We start from the raw sequence: 22,827 nt of genomic DNA, 5'->3' as shown, positions 1-22,827 counted from the left end.
TTTTTTTTTTTGAGATGGAGTCTCACTCTGTCGTCAGGCTGGAGTGCAATGGCGCAGTCTCAGCTCACTGCAACCTCCGCTTCCCAGGTTCAAGTGATTCTTCTGCCTCAGCCTCCCTAGTAGCTGAGACTACAGGCACGTGCCACCAGGCCCAGCTAATTTTTGTATTTTTAGTAGAGACAGGGTTTCGCCATGTTGGCCAAGGTGGTCTCTATCTCTTGACCTCATGATCCACCCGCCTGGGCCTTCCAAAGTGCTGGGATTACACGTATAAGCCACCATATCCTGCCTATGATAAGATATCTTTATTGCTCTTTTCTAGAACCAGGGGAGGACCAGTTTGTGAGTTACAAACTCATGGGACTTTTCTGTTGTGAATGTTCCATTGTCTTAATAACATTCCTAAATGTATCCAAACCTTTTTTTTTTTTCTGTAAAACATAGATGCTGATCAAATTATAATCTAAATATAAAACAGATACATCAATATCTTTTTAAATCTCAAGACAGTGAAAATAAAAATGTGCTGATTAATAACGTGGGGCATGGTGTTTTTATGTCAAGTACCATTTAAATAAAAGTACAAGACACTGAAAAAAAATGTGGGTATCGTGCTTTATAGGTTTCAATATCTTCTCTTGCTGTCAAGCTAGCCACCATCTGTCTTAAATTCTTTATACTATTGGCTCTATCAATTTCTGAAATGCTTGCTAGTGCTTTGTCTAAAGTAAAAACAGACTCTTAATAGTAGCATGAGGACTCTGTAGAGTCAAATACATAATACATAGACTTTGGCACGTGAACTTTGTATCAACTATTTTTTCATTTATTGACTTTTTCCCTCTATTCTTTCTGAGAACAGAGGGAAAAAGTCTATAACCATATTTCAGAATTGAGGTGGTTAAAATCTGATTACTAGCTACAATTTGCCACTACATTTATATATTTGTTCCTTTAATCAATTTATATCTTTTAAATCCCTTCTCACTTTTGAGCCTTTTCATTCTTGACAAGTATGAGCTTTTTAAAAACAACCAATCCACAGAGTAGGACTACAAATTATTGAAAGATTTCACAGTAGTATTTTTAGAGCAGTAGATAAACTACATTTATAGTTTTTCTAACTTTAGAGAAAGTGCTCATAAAAATAATTGGTCAGTGTTAGAGAAATACAGATACTTCCATCACTTTCTGTTTGGAGATTACTGACAATACAAAAATAGGTTATTTGATTCACTTTTTTTTTTGGAGACAGAGTCTTGCTATGTTGCCCAGCCTGGAAGTGCAGTGGTGCAATCTTGGCTCACTGCAACCTCTACTTCCAGGCTTCAAGCAATTCTTGTGCCTTAGCCTCCTGAGTAGGTAGGATTACAGATGTGCACCACCACACCTAGCTATTTTGTATTTTTTTAGTAAAGACAGGATTTTGCCATGTCGGTCAGGCTGGTCTTTAACTCCTGACCTCAGATGATCCACCTGCCTCGGCCTCTCAGAGTGCTGGGATTTCAGGCATGAACCACTGCACTGGGCCTGATTCACTTTAAGTCAAAAAAATTTTAAGTCTCAGAATATTTTAAGAACTGCTAGAAAGTAATATAAGGCGCTAATATTGCACTTTTATGAGCATTTATTTTCATGTTTAGAATTGTAGGTAGAAATGAAATCAGCCAAATCAAACATCAACCCCTCCATTAAATCAAGTGCAAACATATCTTGCCCTACATGACAATTAGATACACTAAAAAACAGTAAATTATATGTTCATCACATATTTTCCAATATATTTATTTTAATTTTTGAGGTCCTTCAATTTCATTTTCAGTGAAAAATTGATTGTTTTCTAACATTTCATTTCTAGGCTTTTCTGCTAAGGGTCTGTGAAATACAGAAATGCACAAGAAGGGGCATTACTGAACTAAAACATCTTTTTTTCAGAGTAAATTAGTGTGTATGTCACTGTTTCATAAAGTCTGATTTGAGATGTACTTCAGAATAATAGGACATGAATCAAAATTAACAACCCAAAAAATAAAGATGTTCTATTTTGTAAGTTATTCTTTCATTAAATTGATATTCTGTGTTATCACTTTGTACTATTATGGGTATTTTAAAACTTTAATAAACCAATCTTATCTTCAAGTTCAGGCAATTTCCCATTATCACCCAAGTACCAGGCAGAAGGTTGCCTAAAAACAATCAACGATCATATTAATATAAAAGTATGAGTTTCAGGCCAAAAAATAAAAGCCAGTAAGTAAATAGTATACATACAGTTGTTTTGTTTTCATAAAAAGCATGAGACATGAACTATTATGCATTAAGTAATATAGCATTAAAACACATCAAACAAAGACTAATGCAAATATAAGAAGAAATCAGCAGAACACTAAGTATAGTGAGAGATATATTTCTATGGGTTCATAGCATTACATTTCCCGCAAAGAATATAGTGTCCTTTAAACTGTCTCTAGAATGTTTATGAAAAATAAATCATATTTTTAAAACTTTAGAAAATGTATTTTTCTAATTTCGGTGACAGCTTTAAGAAAAACTCAATAAATTTTTTAATAGGTAATATATATAGGCCACACTCTGACAATAATGCAATGAAATTAGAAATCAGTAATAAAATTTTCAGTAAAAGGAATCTGACTACATTTTTTAAAGCAAAAGTAATATCTGATATAATAAACATTTGATCCAAAAGGAAACATAACAAACCTAAGATTACTAAGTATATTCAACCAACATTTATTAGACCCCTACCTGTATGCCAAGCACCATTCTTTGAGGTCACAAAGAATAAGAAATCTTCAATGCCTTCATGGAGACTTTGCTTAACAGCTTAAGGGGATTTGGGGCTGAAACAATGGGGTTTTCTAAATATGCAATTATGTCATCTACAAACAAAGACAATCTGACTTCCTCTCTTCCTATTTGAATACCCTTTATTTCTTTTTCTTGCCTGATTGCTCTGGCCAAAACTTTTAATACTATGGTAAGAGAGGGAATAGAGGGTGGTAATACAAGTGGTAAGAGAGGGAATCCTTGTCTTGTGCCAGTTTTCAAAGGGAATGCTTTCAGTTTTTGCCCATTCAGTATGATATTGGCTGTAGGTTTTTCATAGTTATTATTTTGAGATACATTCCATCAATATATAGTTTATTGAGAGTTTTTACCATGAAGGGGTGTTGAATTTTATTGAAGGCCTATTACTTTCTGTTAGTTTTTCTTCTAACAGGCCCCTCTGCTGCAGGTCTGCTGGAGTTTGCTGGAGGTCCATTCCAGATCCCGTTTGCCTGACTATCGCCAGTGGAGGCTGCCGAACATCAAAGATTGCTGCCTGTTTCTTCCTCTGGAAGCTTTGTCAGAGAGGGTCACCTAACAGATGCTATCCAGAGCTCTCCTGTATGAGATTTCTGTTAGCCCCTCCTGGGAGATGTCTCCCAGTCAGGAGATACAGGGGTCAGGAACCCACCTGAGAAGGCAGTCTGCCCCTTAGCAGAGCTCAAACACTGTGCTGGGAGATCCCTTGCACAGAGGCAGCAGGAAGGGAGGTTTAAGTCTGCTGAAGCTGCACCCACAGCTCCCCCTTCTCCCAGGTGCTCTGTCTCAGGGAGATGGCAGTTTTATCTGTAAGCCCCTGACTGGGATGGCTGCCATTTTTTCAGAGATGCTCTGCCCAGAAAGGAGGAATCTAGAGGCAGTCTGGCTACACCGGCTTTCCTGAGCTGCAGAGGGCTTCTCCCAGTTGGAACTTCTCTGTGGCTTTGTTTAAACCGTGAGGGGGCAACTGCCTACTCAAGCCTTAGTAATGGTGGTCGCCCCTCCCTGCACCAAGTTCGAGTATACCAGGTTGACTTCAGACTACTGTGCTGGCAGCAAGAACTTCAAGTCAGTGGATCTTGGCTTGCTGGATTCCACAGGGGTGGGATCCAGTGAACTAGACCACTCAGCTCCCTGGTTTCAGCCTCTTTCCAGGGGAGTGAGTGGATCTGTCTCACTGGCATTCCAGGTGCCACTGGCGTATGGCCAAAAATACTCCTGCAGCTAGCTCAGTATCTGCCCAAATAGCCATCAGATTTGTGCTTGAAACTCGGGGTGGTGGTATAGGCACCAGAGGGAATCTCCTGGTCTGTGGGTTGTAAAGACCATGGAAAAAGTGTAGTATCTGGGACAGGGCACACCGTTCCTCATGGTGCAGTCCCTCTGGGCTTTTTTTTTTGGCTAAGCTAGGGAGTTCCCCGACCCCTTGCCCTTCCTGGGTGAAGTGACGCCCCACCCTGCTTCAGCTCACACTCCATGGGTTTCACCCACTGTCTAACCAGTTCCCAATGGGATGAACCAGGTACCTCGGTTGGAAATGCAGAAATCACCTGCATCACAAAGAAAACTCCAGGCCCACGTGACTTCACTAATGAATTCTTATGAGCATTTTAAAAAGAAACATTATCAATTGTACCCAAACTCTTTCAGAAAATTGAAGGTCATTAAATGTTTTCCGGCACATTCTGTAAAACCAGCATTATTCTGCTAGAAGAATGAAAGGCATTACAAGAAAACAGAATTATTTATCAGTATTCCTCTCAAACGTACACGTAAATACTCTTAAAATTGAGCAAACTGAATCCAATAATATATAAAAAAGATAATACATCATGACCCAGGGAGGATTATCTCCAGAATGCAAAATTGGTTTAACCTTTTTAAATCAATCAAAATAATTCCCTGTATTAGCAAACTGTGAGGAATAAATATTTGTGCCCATGCCCCCCCCACCACCATATTCAAACTGTAAAGTTTGCCTGAGGACAGTGTTACAAACTATCCATATTTATGAATTTTGCCTACATGAAATTTACTCTGAATCTAAGGATATTTCATACATACCAACAATCTCAATCTCCCATATGATTAACTTTGGTTTCTGTTCAAACTGCAACTTATCCAACCTTTACTAACTAGGTCACAACAACCTACCTAATTATTCCCTCGTATTTAATTAGAATTACCTTGCCTTAAATTGATAGGACTCTATAATTATGCCTGAAGAACAGAGAAATTAGACTATTTTCATATCTCAATAATCATGAATCAATTCAACTCTGATGGTACATGCAATGGTTTCTGAAAATAAGGAAATAAGAATTTCCAAAATTTTTATGCCAATAGAACTTCAAATTTCCCCAAATTATACTAAATGCACCAAAAAAAAAACCCACTTTCTTTGGATATTAATTTGACAAAAGAAAATAGATAGTTCATGGTGAAAGCACAACTTAAGAAAATATCTGAATACCTGTACACCCAAGAATTTTTGTTCTTTTAAGATAATATAATCAAAGGTGTTCATATTTTTATTGTTTTAAAGACTCTGTAGTTATGGCTCTGATGATCACTGAAATCTGAATGTTCCTGACAAAGTAATCACAATACAATCATTTGCCCAGGTGAAATAAGTCACAATCCTCTTAATACTAGTAAATAAATGATAAGCAAAGCCAAGAGAATAGGCACTTTATTTTTATAATTTTGGGTAGTCTTCATTCTTTCCCTCAATTAACATAACCAGTATGATGGTTAATATTGAGTATCAACTTGATTGGATTGAAGGATGCAAGGCATTGATCCTGGGTGTGTCTGTGAGGGTGCTGCCAAGGGAGATTGACATTTGAATCAGTGGGCTTGGAGAGACAGACCAACCCTTAATCTGGGTGAGCATCATTTAATCAACCACCAGCATGGCCAGATTATAACACAGGCAGAAAAACGTTTAAAGATTAGACTGGCTTAGCCTCCCAGCCTACATTTTTCTCCCTTGCTGGATGCTTCCTGCCCTCGAACATCAAATTCCAAATTCTTCAGCTTTGGGACTCAGACTGGCTTCCTTGTTCCTCAGCTTGCAGACAGCCAATTGTGGGACCTTGTGATCATGTGAGTTAATACTCCTTAATAAACTCCCCTTTAGATTTATATCTATCCTATTAGCTCTGTCCTTCTAGAAAGCTCTGATTAATATAACTAGTATTGACCAAAAAGGCTCCATACTTCTCATCCCCCAGCTTCTTTGCTGATTGCAGCCTGATTATTCACAGCAGAAGACTGCAGCCCCAAATCTATTAGAAGTCTACTTCATTACAAGAGTGGTGGGAGATGGCAGAATGAAAGAGAGCTTATAAGGCCATTTTCTCATCATTTTTTTCTCTTATTCTGCATCACTATCTTAAGACCTCTAGGTAAAGCATCCTCAGAGAGCTCTTGCAACTTCTAGAAGAGTTTAAGTGACTCTCTGTCTTCAGGTTAGGCAAGCAGCTTTCTCATTCCTCCAGGAAACCTTTTTGAGAAGCCACTCTTTACCAGGATACGAAGTGCCTATACTTTAGAAGTTCATATAAGGCTACAAAGACAAATGAACAGCATCAGACTAAATTTTATCTTTATATTAAAATTCCATTTTCTTTTCCTCTCTCACACATATACATGTTCATTTCTTTCTTTCAGGGGAGAGAGGAATAGATAAGAAATCATGCTCTCCCTATAAATAGAATTTCTTGCTTTCAACGCAAAGGAGCCATTCTAAGGTATTTATGGGAAGTTGCTATTGGCAGTTTCTATTGCATACAAATTAGAAGAGTGAGAACTTTCTTAAAGTTTCAGCATTTTCGTGAATCTAATATAGTAACAACATGGGAAAAATACCAAGTTATACACAAATAAAGATGAATATTCTTGGAATTGTGGATTCCTGAGACAGGTGATAATATAGATTCGGGTAGTAGTATGCTGTACCAGGTTTGTGTGAGCTCATGAGAGCCAATTACTAAATTTTCAGAAATTGTGAAAGCCAGCAGTTAAATCTTTGATAACTTGATATCAGCCAGAGGACGTATTTACATGAAAATCAGCAAATGCTACAAATCAGGCTTTTTAAAAATTTATTCACCTATTTTTGGTGAGGCAATTGTTAAACACTTATCATCACACCTGGAAGGAGGGTGAGAGTAGCATAGGCAAGGCCCAAGCCTGCCAGGTAATGAGTACAGGAGATCCTTACTTTCAGCCCCAAGTTAACTTCAAGCTACAGTTTTGCAAATTTATAACATTTACTAAATCTCTTAGTTACCAAAAAGATTTGCAACCTAACGTGTTAAATTTCAAAAGAAGTAACCATAATAAAATGACAAAATACATTATATAAGAAGAACTCTAGCAGTTACCTTGTAAATATGATTTAAGCTTTTACTTCAAATTTCTGAAATCCTCTTCCAAAAGTCATATTCCCTAGAACTATCAAAATCACCAGTCCTCAGTTCTGACTTCCAAATTTAGACAAAGTCTAAGTTCTGCAGGTGCTGTTTATTGAGTGTTTTGGCTGCAGATTCATCATCCGTAAATATTTCAAGAGATTCTGAAAGCACAGTATGCTTCAAAACAACCACCTGGACAAAACAGAACCTTTGGAGAACCTAAAAGCAATTAGGGAATAAATATAAAAGACACAAAACATTCTCCCTCTTTTTAATTGGAAATCTATATCAAGGATTGGGAATATACTTAGGTAGATTAAGGAGATGAGGTGAAATGGAATTAATAAGATCAGGTAGCCCAATTAAAATTGTGATTCTATGAAATTTTCTGAATCAGTTTTAGGATTCACAATGTTTACACTGCCAAATTTGGAACATTAACATTTAACAATTTAGTGAAATAATCAGTAACATGAGCCATATCTTTATAGCATTTTCAAAATTAAATGTGGAGCATAGAGGTGTTTTGAAAATGAAAATAAAAGCCTATCTCTATTACAAGGAATCAGTCTTTTTCCCCAAAAAGATCTTGCCAATGCCTTTGTTTGAGGTTAAGATTCAACAAATAACAAATAATGGCAGTCAGCTTGACAATAGAAACTCCCAATACTAAAAATGAACATGCCTCAAGTTTTCAAATAATGGAAGATACAGTCATAATGCAAAGATAAATTCACTTTAAATGACAATGCAACCTGATACAGAGCAATTAATTTTGTGTCTAGAGATCCTTTATTTCTCTTCTGTTTGCAGTACAAGCAGAGATTATACTAAACCACATACTTCACTGTGCTATTACTGGATGAATCTGTTTCATCCAAGGAGAGATCAAAGACTGATTAAATTTTTAACCATAACATCTAAAGAAAAACATAATTTAAAACTTAAAGAAAGAAGAAAGTTTAAATCTTCACTTGGGAATTTCCTCCCTCTGTCCATATAAGTGATCAACAAAGCAGTTGTATACATCTACTTAAACACATTACACAAAAAGTTACTATTATAGAAATAATTTAGGTATATAAATCTTTAAAATACAGCAGGTTTTTTCAATTTTATGAAAGTTAGTATTACTCTACATCAAGAAGTGCATATATTAAACAGATTAATAGGAATGTCAGAAAGATGATGGAATAGCAGGTCCCCTGCTTGTATCCCCTACCCTCCTACAGTAACAAGAATTTTCAGCCATATGTAGATAAAAGTGTCACTGTGAAAGCCCTGGCAGGAGACTGAGAACCCTGGTGGAGCCCAAGACGTAAGAAGGCTGCCTTGAGAACAGGTTTGCACTCAGATGGCAGTGTCACTCACCACAATACAGGCTACAGATGTGAAAAAACAGCCTCATCTCCTTATGTATCAGATATAACCTCACTTGTCTTGGTCCTGCCACTAGAACCATCTGCCAAGGGATCTGAGAGGGATCATATACACATGAGTCTCAGATGGTAGACCCATAATCTCAGAAGCAGATCATGAAACTGCCTTGTAACTTGGCTCCAGCTCCTCTTAGCTGTGGTCTGTAAGCAGTTGTGCCCTCCTTGGGACCCATTGGTCGTCAGACTCTTCTGTGACTTGCCAACCTCAGTCCCATGCAGACCCTGAAAGAGCCCTATAACTCATCTCCAGTCCCTCTCAGCTACAGCCTAAAAGCAGGTCTACTCAGCAAGGGACCCGCCAGAAGTCATACGCAGTCATGCCCCAGGACACAGGCTTGCCAACCTTGTTCCCACAGTAGATCCTGAAACGGATCTGTAACTTGGCTCCAGACCCTCTCAGCTGTAGTCTGAGAGCATTCATGCCCACTCAGGAACCCACTTGAACTCACACTCATCTGTGTTCCAATAAACAAGATTGCCAACCTCAGTCCCACATCAGATCCTTAAACAGCCCTGTAACTTGGCTTTAGCCTCATTGGGCTTTGGTCCAGTGGCAATCCTGCTTGCCCAAGAAACCCCTAGAGGCACACTCATCGCTGCCTCTGGAGGCAGGACTGAAGCTCTCAGAATTGGCTCTGGATTCTAAAGCAGCCGTGTAACTTAGTTGACCCCTCTCAGCCTTGATCCAGAGCCAGCACTGTCTCTTCAAGTACCTACCTAGTGACCCAGTAGAAACTCCCCTAGACTCAGAGGAAAGCATACCTTTCTACATGCCTAGTAACAGGTTCACTGTCAGCAAAACCAACTGTGGACCATGAAACAGAGCCTGGTCTCAGCACCAGACCTACTGACCAAGAACCTGGAGGCAGCTCAGTCTGCCCAAGGACCAGACAGGACCCACACCTACTGGAGCCCCTGGTAACAGGCCTGTCAAACATGGACCCAGTGCAGAATGAGCAGTAGCCGTGTGACTCAGCTCCAACTCCACTCAACTGTGATCCCAGAGATAATCCCAACAGACTAGTTGTTTGACAGAAGATCTTTACCTGCCAAAAGACTGAAAAAGATGTTTGCTACTTCAGATACACAGACACCAGCACAAGGCTTCATGAATGACAAAGAATCAGGCAAACATACACCACCAAAGGAAACAAATAAAGCTCCATCCCCAAAGAAATTGACATATATAAATTGCCTTACAAGCAATTTAAAATAATCATCTTAAAGTAGCTCAATGAAATGCAAGAGAACATAGATAATTAAACAATACTAGGAAAACAATATATGAACAAAATAAAAATTTTAATAAAGAAATAGAAACCATAAATAAGAACCAAACAGAAATCCTAGTGATACAATAAGAGAACTAAAAAATATAATAAAGAACTTCAAGAGCAAACTCAATCATGCAGAAGAAAGAACAGTGTGAGTCGGGGCATTAAAAATTAGTTGATTAGAGAAACAAAAAGAAAAAAAGAATAAAATTAGTAAAAAATCATTAGGAACAAATGTGACATCATTAAACAAACAAATATACTATTTATAGGAATTTCAAAAGAAGAAGAGAGACCGACAATGGAGCAGAAAGTTCATTTAAAGAAATAATTGTTTAGAACTTCCCAAATCTCAGGAGAGATATGAACATTCTCATTAATGAAACTCAAAAGATCTCAAGTAAGATCAATCCAAAGCAAAATACGCCAAAACATAAAATTAGATTGTCAAAAGTCAAAGACAAAGAGATACTCTTGAAGGCAATAAGAAAAAAGGCACTCATCATATACAAGAGAATCATCATAAGGATATCAGGAGACTTCTCAGCAAAAAACTGTAGGCCAGGAGTGAGTGAGATGGTATATTCAAAGTTCTGAAAGAGAATAAAAATCCAACCAAGATTACTACCAGCAAAGCTGTTCATCAGAAATGGAGAGATAAAGACATTCCCAAACAAACAAAAGCTAAGGGAGTTTATCACCACTAGATATGCCTTACAAGAAATGCTAAAGGGATGTTTTCACATAAATGGAAAGATGCTAAGTAACTGTATTAGGATTCTCTTAAAGGAACAGAACTAATAGGAGATATATACACACACACATACACATATATATCCTATATATATAAAGGGGATATATATATATACCCTATTGTATATAAAGGGGAGTTTATTAAATATTAACTTACATGATCACAAGGTCCCACAATAGGCTGTCTGCAAGTTGTGGAGCAAGGAGAGTCAGACCAAGTCCCGAAACTGAAGAACTTGGAGTCCAGTGTTCAAGGCCAGGAAGCATCCAGCATGGGAGAAAGATATAGGCTGGGAGGCTAGGCCCATCTCTCCTTTTCACTTTTTTTTTTTTTGTCTGCTTTATATTTGTTGGTAGCTGATTAGATTGTGCCCACCAGATTAAGGGTGAATCTGCCTTCCCCAGTGCACTGACTCAAACATTAATCTTTTTTGGCAACACCCACACAGACACATCCAGGATAAATATGTTGTATCCTTCAATCCAATCAAGTTGACACTTAGTTCTAAACATCATAATAACATAAAAAGAATAAACACATAAAAAGATAAAACTCACTGATAAAGGTAAATACATAGTCAAACCAGAAAACTCTAATGCTAGTGTGTATATCAGTTTGTAAGTCTAGATTAAAAGTTACAGGACAAAAGTATTAAAAATAACTATAGCTACAATAATTTGTTAATGGATATTCAATATAAAAATATTTAAAGTGTGCTATCAATAGCATAAAATGTGGAGGGAAAAGTAAGAGTGTTGAGTCTTTTAATGCAAATTGTAGTTACATTCTTATCAGCTTAAAATACAATGTTATAACATAATATGTTTTATGTAAACTTCATGGTAACCATAAAGAAAAAGCCATGGCTAGGGGCAGTGACTCTACTTGTAATCCCAGTACTTTGGTAGGCCAAGGCAAGCAGATAGCTTGAGCGTAGAAGTTCAAGACCAGCCTGGGAAACATGGTGAAACCCCATCTGTACTAAAATTACAAAAATTATCCAGGTGTAATAATGCATACCTGTAGTCCCAGCAACTTGGGAGGCTGAGGCTGGAGAAATGCTTGAACATGGGAGGCAGAGGTTGCAGTGAGCCAAGATTGCACCACTGTACTCCAGCCTGGGTAACAGAGTGAGACCCTGTCTCAAAAGAAAGGAAGGAAGAAGGGAAAGAAGGAAAAGAAAGGAAGGAAGGAAGGAAGGAAGGAAGGAAGGAAGGAAGGAAGGAAGGAAGGAAGGAAGGAAGGAAGGAAGGAAGGAAGGAAGGAAGGGAGGGATAAACAGAGAAAGCAAGAAAGCAAGAAAAAAAGGAAAAAAGAAAGGGAAAGAAGGAAGGAAAAAGGGAAGGATGGAGGAAGGGAGGGAGGGAGAGAGGGAAGAAAAGAAAAAGAAAGAAAAAAGAGAGAGAAAAAGAGAAAGGTAGAAAGAGAGAGAAAGAAAAGGAAAGAAAAGGAAAGGAAAGAAAGGAAAGAAAGAAAGGAAGAAGAAAGAAAGAAAGAAAGAAAGAAAGAAAGAAAGAAAGAAAGAAAGAAAGAAAGAAAGAAAGGAAGGAAAGAAAGAAAGAAAGAAAGAAAGAAAGAAAGAAAGAAAGAAAGAAAGAAAGAAAGAAAGAAGGCAGGCAGGCAGGCAGGCAGGCAGGCAGGCAGGCAAGAAAGGGAGGGAGGGAGGGAGGGAGAGAAGGCAGAAAGGAAGGAAGGAGAGATAGAAGAGGGAGGGAGGGAAGAGAGAGAAAGAGCCACTAGTAGACACACAAAAGATAAACAGAAAGGAATCCAAGCATATCACTACAAAAAATCAACAAGTCACAAGGAAATATATTAAAAGATATGAAAATGAATAAAAGATTTAATAAATAGAAAACAATTAAAAAATGGAAAGAATAAGACCTTACCTATCAATAATTACTTTAAATGTAAATGTATTAAAATCTCTAATCAAAAAATCCACAGTGGTTGAAAAAACTTTAAAAAAATTCAACTATATACTGCTTACAGTATAGGGTCACTTTAGCCTTAAGGACACAAACAGGCTAAAAATAAAAGAATGGGAAGGGGTATTCCATGGAAATGGAAACCTAAAGAAAGCAGGTATGGCTATACTTATGTCAAACAAAATAGACTTTCAGTCAAAATCTGTCATGACAAAGAGGTCAATATATAATGACATAGGGGCCAATTCATCAAGGGGATATGCCAACTGCAAATATATTTACACCCAACATTAGAGCAAATAAATACAAATAACAAATATTAACAGAACTGAAGAGAGAAACAGAAGCAACACAATATTAGTAGAAGACTTCGGCACTCAACTTTCAACAATAAATAAATCAACCAGACAGAATATCTTTAAGGAAATAGCAGACTTCAATAGCACTACAGATCAAATGGAGAACATTCCACCAAACAGCAGCAGAGTACACATTTCTCTTAACTGCACACAGAATGCTCTCCAGGATAGATCATATGTTGGGCCACAAAACAAGTCTTAACAAACTTAAGAAGGCTATAATCATATCAAGTATCTTTTCCAACCATAATGGTATGAAACTAGAAATTAGTAACAGAAGGAATTTTGAAAAATTTACAAATAGGTGTAAATCAACTGACATGGTTTGGCTGTGTCCCCACTCAAATATCACCTTCCTCATAATCCCTACATGCTGTGGGTGATAATTGAATGATTGGGTCAGTTACACTCACGCTTTTCTCATGATAGTGAGTTCTCACAAGATCTGATGGTTTTATAAGGGGGTTTTCCCTGTTTTGCTCAGCACTTCTCCTTCCTGTCATCATGTGAAGAACGACGTGTTTGCTTCCCCTTCCACCATGATTATCAGATTCCTGACGCCTCCCCAGCCATGCAGAACTGTCAGTCAATTAAAACTCTTTTCTTTATAAATTACTGTAGTCTTGAGCAATTATTTATAGCAGTGTGAGAATGGACTAATATATTAATACACTACTGAAAATCAGTGGGTCAAAGAAGAAATCAAAAACTATTTTGAGACAAACAAAAATGAAAACACAACATACTCAAACTTATGTTGTACAGCAAAAGCAAGTCAAAGAGGGAAGTTTAGGGTGATAAATGTATACATTAAGAAAAGAAGAATATTTCAAATAAACAACTTTTACACCTTGAAGAACTAGAAAAAAAGGCACAAAGTTGGCAAAGGAGAGGAAATAATAAAGATTAGAACAGAAATGATAGAGACTAGAAAGACAATGTAAAAGATCAACCAAACAAAGGGCCCGGGTTTTTTTTTTATATAAAAACAAAATTGCCAAATTTTTAGCTACACTAACCAAGAAGAAAAAAGACTCAAATAAATAAAATTACAAAGGAGACAGGAGATATTACAACTAATACCACAGAAATATAAAAGATTATAAGACACTGCTATGAACAATTATATGCCAACAAATTGGATCACCTGGAAAAAATGGGCAAATTTCTAGACACATACAACCTATCAAGACTGAATTATGAAAAAATAGAAAATCTGAACAGACCAATGAGTAAGACGATTGAATCAGTAACCAAAAACCTCCCAACAAAGAAAAGTACAGTACCAGATGGCTTCACAGATGAATTTTACCAAGGATTTAAAGAACTAAGACTAATCTTTCTCAAACTCTTTCAAAAAATTATAAGAAAGGAACACTTCCAAATTCATTGTATGAGGTTAGCATCACATTCACACTAAAGCCAGATAAGGGCACTACATGAAAATAAAACTACAGGACAATATTGCTGATGAACATAGATGCAAAAATCCTCAAAAGAATTACTAGCAAATAGAATTCAACAGGATTGTGTAAAAAGATTATACACCATGACCAAGTTGGAGTTATTCCTGGGATGCAAGGATGGGTCAATATACACAATCAATAAATGCAATATAATACATTAACAAAATGAAGGATTAAAAAATGCTATCATCTCAGTAGATACAGAATAAGCACTTGATAAAATTCAACATCTACGTATGATTTTAAAACTATCAATAAATTAGACATAGAAGAAATGTATCTTAACATAATATAAATTATATAGGATAAGCCCAAAGTTAACATCATATGCAATGGTGAAAAGCTAAAAATTTTCCTCTAAGATCAGAAACAAGACAAGGTACCCACTCTCATTACTTTTATTCAACATAATACTGAAATTCCTAGCCAGAGTAATTAGGCAAGGAAAGATAAAAGGCATCTAAATGAGAAAGGAAGAAGTTAAATTGTCTCTGTTTGCAGTGACATCATCATATATACAGAAAACCCTAAAGTCTCCACCAAAATACTGTTAGAATTAATAAATGGATTCAGTAGTTATTAAACACAAAATCAACACACAAATATCAGTTGCATTTCTATACACTAACAGCAACCTAAAAAGAAATTAAGAAAACAATCCAATTTTCATAGCATTCAAAGCATTAAGATTCCTAGGAATACATTTTAACTAAGAAGGTAAAATATCTGTGCTCTGAAAACCCCAAGACATTGATGATGGAAATTAAAGAAGACACAAATAAATGAAAAGACATCCCACGTTCAGGGGTTAAAAGAATTAATATTGTTAAATTGTCCATACTACCCAAAGCAGTTCACAGATTCAGTGAAGTCCCTACCAAAATTCCAATGGCATTGTGCACAGAAATAGAAATAGGTTGTTCCTGCCAACAACCCGAATCAGCTTATAAGCAAATTCTTCCCCAGAGCTCAGCCCATGAACACATTGATCTCAGTCATGTGAGACCCTAAGCAAAAGAGCCCATCCCCACTTCTGACCCACAAAACCGTGAGATAACAAATCAGTGTTGTTTTCAGCTTCTAAGTTTATAGCAATTTGTTACACAGCAACATCCCTTCATACTGTTCTGTCACTAAGACTGAATCCAGGCAGGGTCACTTGGAGGTGCATTTCCTTCAATAAATTTAGTTCCAAGAGAATAAAATTTCTGGCAGCATATTTGCATTTGGAGACTTGAGGTCATCAACGTTTTACATGATTTTATTTCAATGTAGTCCATGATTCCAAAGGGCAATAGAATATTTTATATTTAGAGTTTTTGCTTTGTTTTGCATTTAATGTTGAGCTCAAAAAATTTCCCTGAGAGAATATTGCCTTCCCAATGCGCCAGTCACGATGAAAATAATTTCATAACCTAAAATTTGTTTTACAGTCAATGGGGGGGGGAATAAACCAATATGATTAATAAGGCATACATGAATATGGCTATCTAAAGATAAAAAATTGAGTATTCTTGAATTTCAGTAGTGAAACAGATTAATAGGAAAGAGAAATATTTCTGAAAACTCATTTCTACCTTTGTGGCATTTACTGTGGTTGCAATTTTCTCCCAGTCATCCCTTGGAGCCATCCATATTAGGATATCAGATACCTAACCTGACACCCCTAAGGCTATGTTCTAAATTAAAACTAAAATTTAATTGAAAAGCTTCCATGATTTTAGACTTCCTCTGGCTCTAGGTCTTCTCACTGTTCTTTTTGGCCTTTCCAAATCGAAGCCTCTCTGGAGAAGAGCTGTGCTTTACACTGAGAACAACTTACTCTTATATCTATGATTCTATTTCCTGACTTCTATTGAGTTTTTTTTTCTAAATTCATTATGCAAAATAAAATCTGAATTTCCCTCCAAGTCACTAAGCTTGTCACATGATCTGGTCTGAATGATGTCTAAGATTTCTTCCAACTATAATATTTGATGACTTAGGCTTTTAATGTAAAGGTAGGATATAAACACATTTTTTTCAAGAAGGTCAAGGGAATAAGAAATGTTGCCTGTCATAATTTGATAAAAGTTCCTCTGAAGATTTCAAAGAACATTAAGGCAATACTGGCTGCTCTTTGATTGACCACAAACACCCACAGGCTTCACATCATTTTTGGCATCTCTTTCCCCAGCGAGATGCTGCAGGCACAAAACATGGAACCAGGAAACTATCCTGAGCTAAGGCAGTGTCCCCTTTTCTTTTAGATACATTTCTTTCAAATATTCTATAATCATTAAAAGGCAGGACAGAGGAACAAATCTGTAGTTGTCTCCAAACCTAAGGGTTGTAGCAAATTTCCCACAAGCATCTTAATTGATCTTTCCATGAAATGTAAGGGCAAGGTGTCTATTAGTTCCTTTCCTTTCATTTAGCAGTAAAATATTAGATAGGCAAGAGAGAAGGATGAGAAGCAATAAAAGACAGCAAAGAAACACAATCAGATTTTAATATGTAGAATTAGGATGACTTGTAGTTTTATATTACCAGGCTTTAAGAGAATTACCATATAATGATGGATACTTTGGGGAAATCACCAGGATATGAAATTAATTTCTTGGCCTGGAACTTTAATTTGGTACATGAAGAATTAAGACATAACTAAAATCAAATATCCTTTATTAGCCATAATTCTCCCTAGCAAAAATTACTTTGTACGCCCACCCAGCAACCCCTATCTCCACTCTGAGGTGCTGATTCACTACATGGTGTCATCACTTACCTTTATTTTTAAACTAAAAGAACCAATATAATTAAACCCAATTTCATTTGTTGCTCCTAACTACAGAATCAAGTCGAGAATTAAAAATAAGATTGGGGGATCCCTGCCCTACTAGATTTAGTTAAAAATATTTTCATGAGGAAGTATTTTATACCAGGACAAAGAAGAAAATATTTAAGGAGACAATCACCAACTTGTAAAAACGCATTTCAGTTTTCAAGTGTAAGTTTTCCTGCACAGAATATACACTTTTATGCCTCCATTTTTCAGATCCAGCTGTTTCCTCATCTCCAGAACTCCTCATCCTCATACTTTTTTATTAACTACATACCTCATTTTTTAAAGGCCAGTCCAGTTGCTTCCTCCTTCCTAGAAAAGTCCTGTATCGCCACACGGCAGGTCATTCTTTTTAGTTCCCATTCCTATCCATCTGTCACTGGTCATGCATTAAGTGTAGGAATTGGAGAGAAGTAATTTGGGTGTGATGCATTCATTCAGAGCCTATGGACAGGTACTTCATATTATAAGCCAGAGAAGAAGGGCAGGTAAATGCTGCTTTAATATCATAAAGCTAGGTCATTCCTGAGGAATATTAGAAAGAAATGTTTCAAATGTTCTAATTAATATGAAAATATTAATAATTAATGCCAAAATATGAATTTTTTGTTTAAATGTGAAAAAAGTATTAAATATCTGACGAAGCGGTGCCAATAATCAGGCTCTGGGAGGAAGCCAGCTGCCAAACCAAGTAAAAGTCCCTTATGATTTCCCTCCTGCCCTCAACACTGACCCATTTATGGGATCCTCCTCACCTCATTCCTCAGCAAGGCCAATAGAACAGAGTGGAAGTAAAAGTCTGGCATCCATCAGACAAGTGAGGCAGTGAAATCAACAAAATTAAAGGAGAGAATATGCGAAATGAGATTCATCTATGAGAGAATGGAAGTGCAATTCATGAAACATCCCAAGATAGAATCAGGACAACAAAAGGGCACCGAGGACACCTACAGGGAACAAGTTAAAGAGAAAATAGAAAGGAGAAGAAAGCATTAGGGAACAGAGGAATGTCTGTGTGGGACAGACCTCTAAGGGAGGCAGCATCCAAGACAAGAAAGGTTAAATACCCTTACCCTGGTCATCTCACTGGGCTCCCAGCTAAGGGTCACTGAACAGCAAAGAGTATAAGCCACGGAAGAGGATTCTGCAAGACAACCAAAAAACCTAACTTTCCCACCCTTCCAAACCCCACCTCCCGCCCAGAAAAGGTCTGGTCATGATTTGCACTTCTATTTAACATTCATGACGTTTTACCATGCTTAGGTATTTGTCTCTCTCTCCAAACCTATAGAAGAAATTGTGTTTCTCTTTTCCTCTGGTGTCAGACCCAGCACTCTGCCCATTGCAGTTATTCGTAGTGAACACTGTGAATTGCCCACCAGTGTCCACTGCTTGCTTCCTTCATTCTAGTGGAACCCTGACTCTGTTCGGGTAACACTCTTTCCAACTCCAATGAGGCCATCCATTGGGTAGAGGGGCTAGGCTTTAGGACTGAGTTTATTTTTTGTCTTTTTAATGACTTATAAATTCATCAATGGTGCTAACTTGGATACTCAGGCCCTAAATTACAGGTCTGGAGGGATTTAGCATCTCCTCTCCCTGAAATACAATTATATTATTCCAGCTATAATGATTGTTCCCTAGACAAAAATGCATACTCATGATGGAGCTCAATAGTTACCAAGTTATGCACATATTCACCTCCAAGCCTGACATGTTTCCTCATTTATTTGTCTCTATCTCTTTTTCTCTTTCTGTGCCCTAGTCTCTTTATCTGAGGGTGTTCTCCTCTTCACCTCTCTCTATCTTCTGCTGCTGTCTCCATTTCGTTATTTCTGCTCCCCTACTCAATTTTCTTGTTTCCTATTTCATCAGAATATTAAATGTAATTATTTATATATTTATTTGTGTTAATAAAGGTTTAGCTAATATCTGTTTTTTTAAAGCAAGGGAGTTGAGTATTTTATCTCTTTTTGGAAAACCCAATAAAATTGCTTTCTTTTATTTAAAAGCTTCTCAATTGATTTTTTTCCCTAAGAGTCAGAAATATTCTATGGAAAAATAATTTCTTCAAAAGAAATATATCCCTCGGATTAATATCCAAATACATAAGGAACTCAAAAAACTCAACAGCAAAAAAAAAAAAAAAAAAATCCAATTTTTAAAATGAAATGACACACAGATGCCCAACCTGGTATATAAAAAAATGTTCAACATCACTAATCATTACAGAAATGCAAATCAGAACCACAGTGAGATATCATCTTACTCTAGTTAGAATGGCCATTATCAAAAAGACAAAAGATAACAAGTGTTGGCAAGCATGTGGAGAAAAGGGAACACTTACACACTGTGAGCAAGAATATAAATTATTATAACCATTATGGAAAACGGTATAGAGGTTACTCAAAAAGTCAAAAATTGAAATATATGATCCATCAATCTCACTACTGGGTATATATCTAAAGGAAATGATATCAGTATGTTGAAGAGACATCTGCACTCCCATGTTTATTGTAGCACTATTCACAATAGCTAAGATATAAAATCTGCATAAATGTTCATCAACAGATGAATAAAGAAAATTTAGCATATATATACACAATGGAATACTAATCAGCCATAAAAAAGAATGAAATCCTGTCATTTACAGCAACATGGATGAACCTGGAAGACAGTATGTTAAGTGAAATAAGCTAGGCACAGACAAATACTGCAGGATTTCAGTCATAGACAGGATCTAAAAAAATTGATGCCACAAGGACTAGAACAGTGGATACCATAAACTGGGAAAGGTAGAAAGAAGGGGAAAATGGGGAGAGACTAACTAGTCAATGGATACAAAGCTATAGCTAGATAGAATAAGTTCCGGTGTCCCATTGCACAATGACTATAGTTAACAATAATGCTTTGTATGTTCCTGTATTCCTGGAAGAGAGGATTTTGAATGTTCTCGCCACAAAGAAATGATAAATGTTTGAAGTAATAGATATGTTGATTACCCTTATTTGATCATTACATGATGTATACAGGTACCTGAAATCCATCAACCTTGGCAGAAATGTCAGCAATTTTTTGGTTATTTTATATAGGTATATAATGTGCAAGAAAAGTTATCTAATGTATCTAAGCTTATTATTAAAAACTCATTTTAAAAGCTAAGATATACAGTGGTATAAACTGTACAATTATCCTTTAAGCAACCTCTTTCCACTGAGATAATCAGGAAGCTCCTCATTTATAACTAGAAAGTAGGAGTCCTGGCCCCTGTTTATGCACATAAGATTTTAAATAAGGCATCAGGGATTTAGAATCTACATCAAATTTCCATTTTTTCTAATGTGGCCAAAATAATGTGCATTTATAAACAAGCTTCCTGACTCAAAGAGCAGTTTTAAGGTATGAAATCTGTAGACTAATGGGCTCCTTTTCTGAGAGCACAAGCCCCTTAGTTACAGATAATAAGTATACCCTCTCCTTGATGAAAATAAGGACACCTTTCAAAGTAACTAAACTGATTTTTTAATCAGTTTTGCCAACCAAAAATGACCCTTCATATTCATTTATGGATATGATGAAAACCTAGTAAAACCTCATACATGACTCAGTTTAGTCAAAAGCCTAATGAAAAGCCAGATTTCTTCTTCCTTAATCAGCCTTCACCAAATCATAACAATCAGGCGTGTGATGGTCATCCCCAACCACACAGTATAGGTTGTGCCAAACTATGTTGAATAATAATGATAACTATTTAATGAATGGCAAATTGTGAGACGGTAAAAATTTGTATCTCTATTTTATAAATTAAAGTACAGAAACCTGAAAATGTACAAATTGTTCAAGTATAGGAGGCCAGGAGGTGAGAGAGCTGGAAATTAAACCCAAGTGTCCTGACTCCAAAATCCAGGTACCTCTTAAAGCCTCAGTCTCCTAACTTATCCGTAAACTATATTTAGATAAATAGCGTTATTGTTAAAAATTTAAGGAAATAAACTACCTAGAATGTTTAGCACAGGGTTGGCACATAGCAAGTATTAGTAAATGTTAGCTATAATTATTGCAAAGAGTCAAAATTAGCTTCACTCTAACTGGTTCTTACTCATGTTATTTGGCTTTCTGGGAAAACGCAGAATAATTCTCATATGGCAATGAAGCCCTTCGGAGTCATTCCATTTTTATTACTGTTCTTCATATGACATTATTTCTAGTTCCCACTCATTCCTATTTGGTGAGGGATAGACTAGAGGGATCACTATACCATTGGCTTCAATTAGCTGTGATCAACTCAAATCTTGTTTACATAAATAGATGTCAAGCCGGCTCAGTTCATGATATATATTTACAACTGATTTGGGGATCCAAATACAAATATTTTAAAATATATTTGTTAAATATCGCCTTGCTATCCTGAACAGAATAGATCACCAGGACCCTCAAATGATCCATGTGACTGACTGCAGAAAAGTTTTTATATGTGCTAAATGCTCTCAAAGCAGGTATTCAATATATATCAACAGTCCTCTCCATGGAGGGTTGCTTTTGTCTAACAACACAATATCAGCACATAACACCACAACAGATGGCAATTCATACATGTGCAAGAACACAGACCTCTTCAATTATTATTAGATTCTGTATAATCCACCCCCATGGAGTCTATATATGACCACTTCAATTCACATAGAAAAAAGTTCCAAATCCCACTACCGGGTATATACCCAAGGATTAAAAATCATTCTACTATAAAGACACATGAACACACGTTTATTGCAGCACTATTCACAATAGCAAAGACTTGGAACCAACCCAAATGCCCATCAATGATAGACTTGATAAAGAAAATGTGGCACATATACACCATGGAATACTATGAAGCCATAAAAAAGAGTGAGTTCATGTCCTTTGCTGAGACATGGATGAACCTGGAAGTCATCATTCTCAGCAAACTAAGACTGGAACAGAAAACCAAACACCTCATGTTCTCATTCATAAGTGGGAATTAAACAATGAGAACACATGGACACAGGGAGGGGAACAACACACACTGGGGCCTGTCAGGGGTTGGGGCAAGGGGAGGGAGAGCATTAGGACAAATGCATGCAGGGCTTAAAACCTAGATGATGAAGTTGATAGGTACAGAAAATCACCATGGCACATTTTGTTACCTTTGTAACAAATCTGCACTTTCTGCACATGTATTCCAGAACTTAAAGTAAAATTTTTTTAAAAATTAAAAAGTTCCAAATTGTTTCTGTTTGTTTACATCAGAAAATCAAGCCATTTATAGAAAGAATTCTTCTGAGCACAGAATACTTATGGAGAGGTTCCTCTTTGGGTGGTAATTTGTGACAAATACTTTCAAGTTTGCGCTTCAACCTTAATTGTGCCCAGAATAGCCAAGAAACATGCATCAAGTGTCACTTTATATTCCTACATCCAAACCTTAAAAATATCAGCAAAAGGTAGATACCAAAAGTTTGAAGTTTGAACTGCATCAGTAGTTTTCAAATCAGCTACACATTAGAATCACCTACGGGAC

At 36.6% G+C, this 22,827-nt stretch overlaps 2 long non-coding RNA genes across 2 annotated transcripts in view; both read right to left on the bottom strand.

The window, feature by feature from the left end:
- The window catches only part of LOC116561484, a 216,216-nt gene that overhangs the window by 138,924 nt on the left and 54,465 nt on the right, over positions 1-22,827 (bottom strand). The gene's annotated exons all lie outside the window — the stretch shown is intronic.
- On the bottom strand, positions 5,890-14,998 carry LOC116561482. Its single transcript, XR_004273450.1, has 3 exons — positions 14,987-14,998; positions 11,852-11,856; positions 5,890-5,995 (listed from the first exon to the last, which is right to left on the bottom strand). It is a non-coding gene; the product is annotated as an uncharacterized LOC116561482 (long non-coding RNA).

This window comes from Sapajus apella, unplaced genomic scaffold, assembly GCF_009761245.1.
Source record: "Sapajus apella isolate SASKATOON/1434 unplaced genomic scaffold, GSC_monkey_1.0 scaffold29, whole genome shotgun sequence".
In the NCBI taxonomy this organism is placed as follows: Eukaryota; Metazoa; Chordata; class Mammalia; order Primates; family Cebidae; genus Sapajus; species Sapajus apella.
This window is presented reverse-complemented; position numbering and strand designations above follow the sequence as displayed.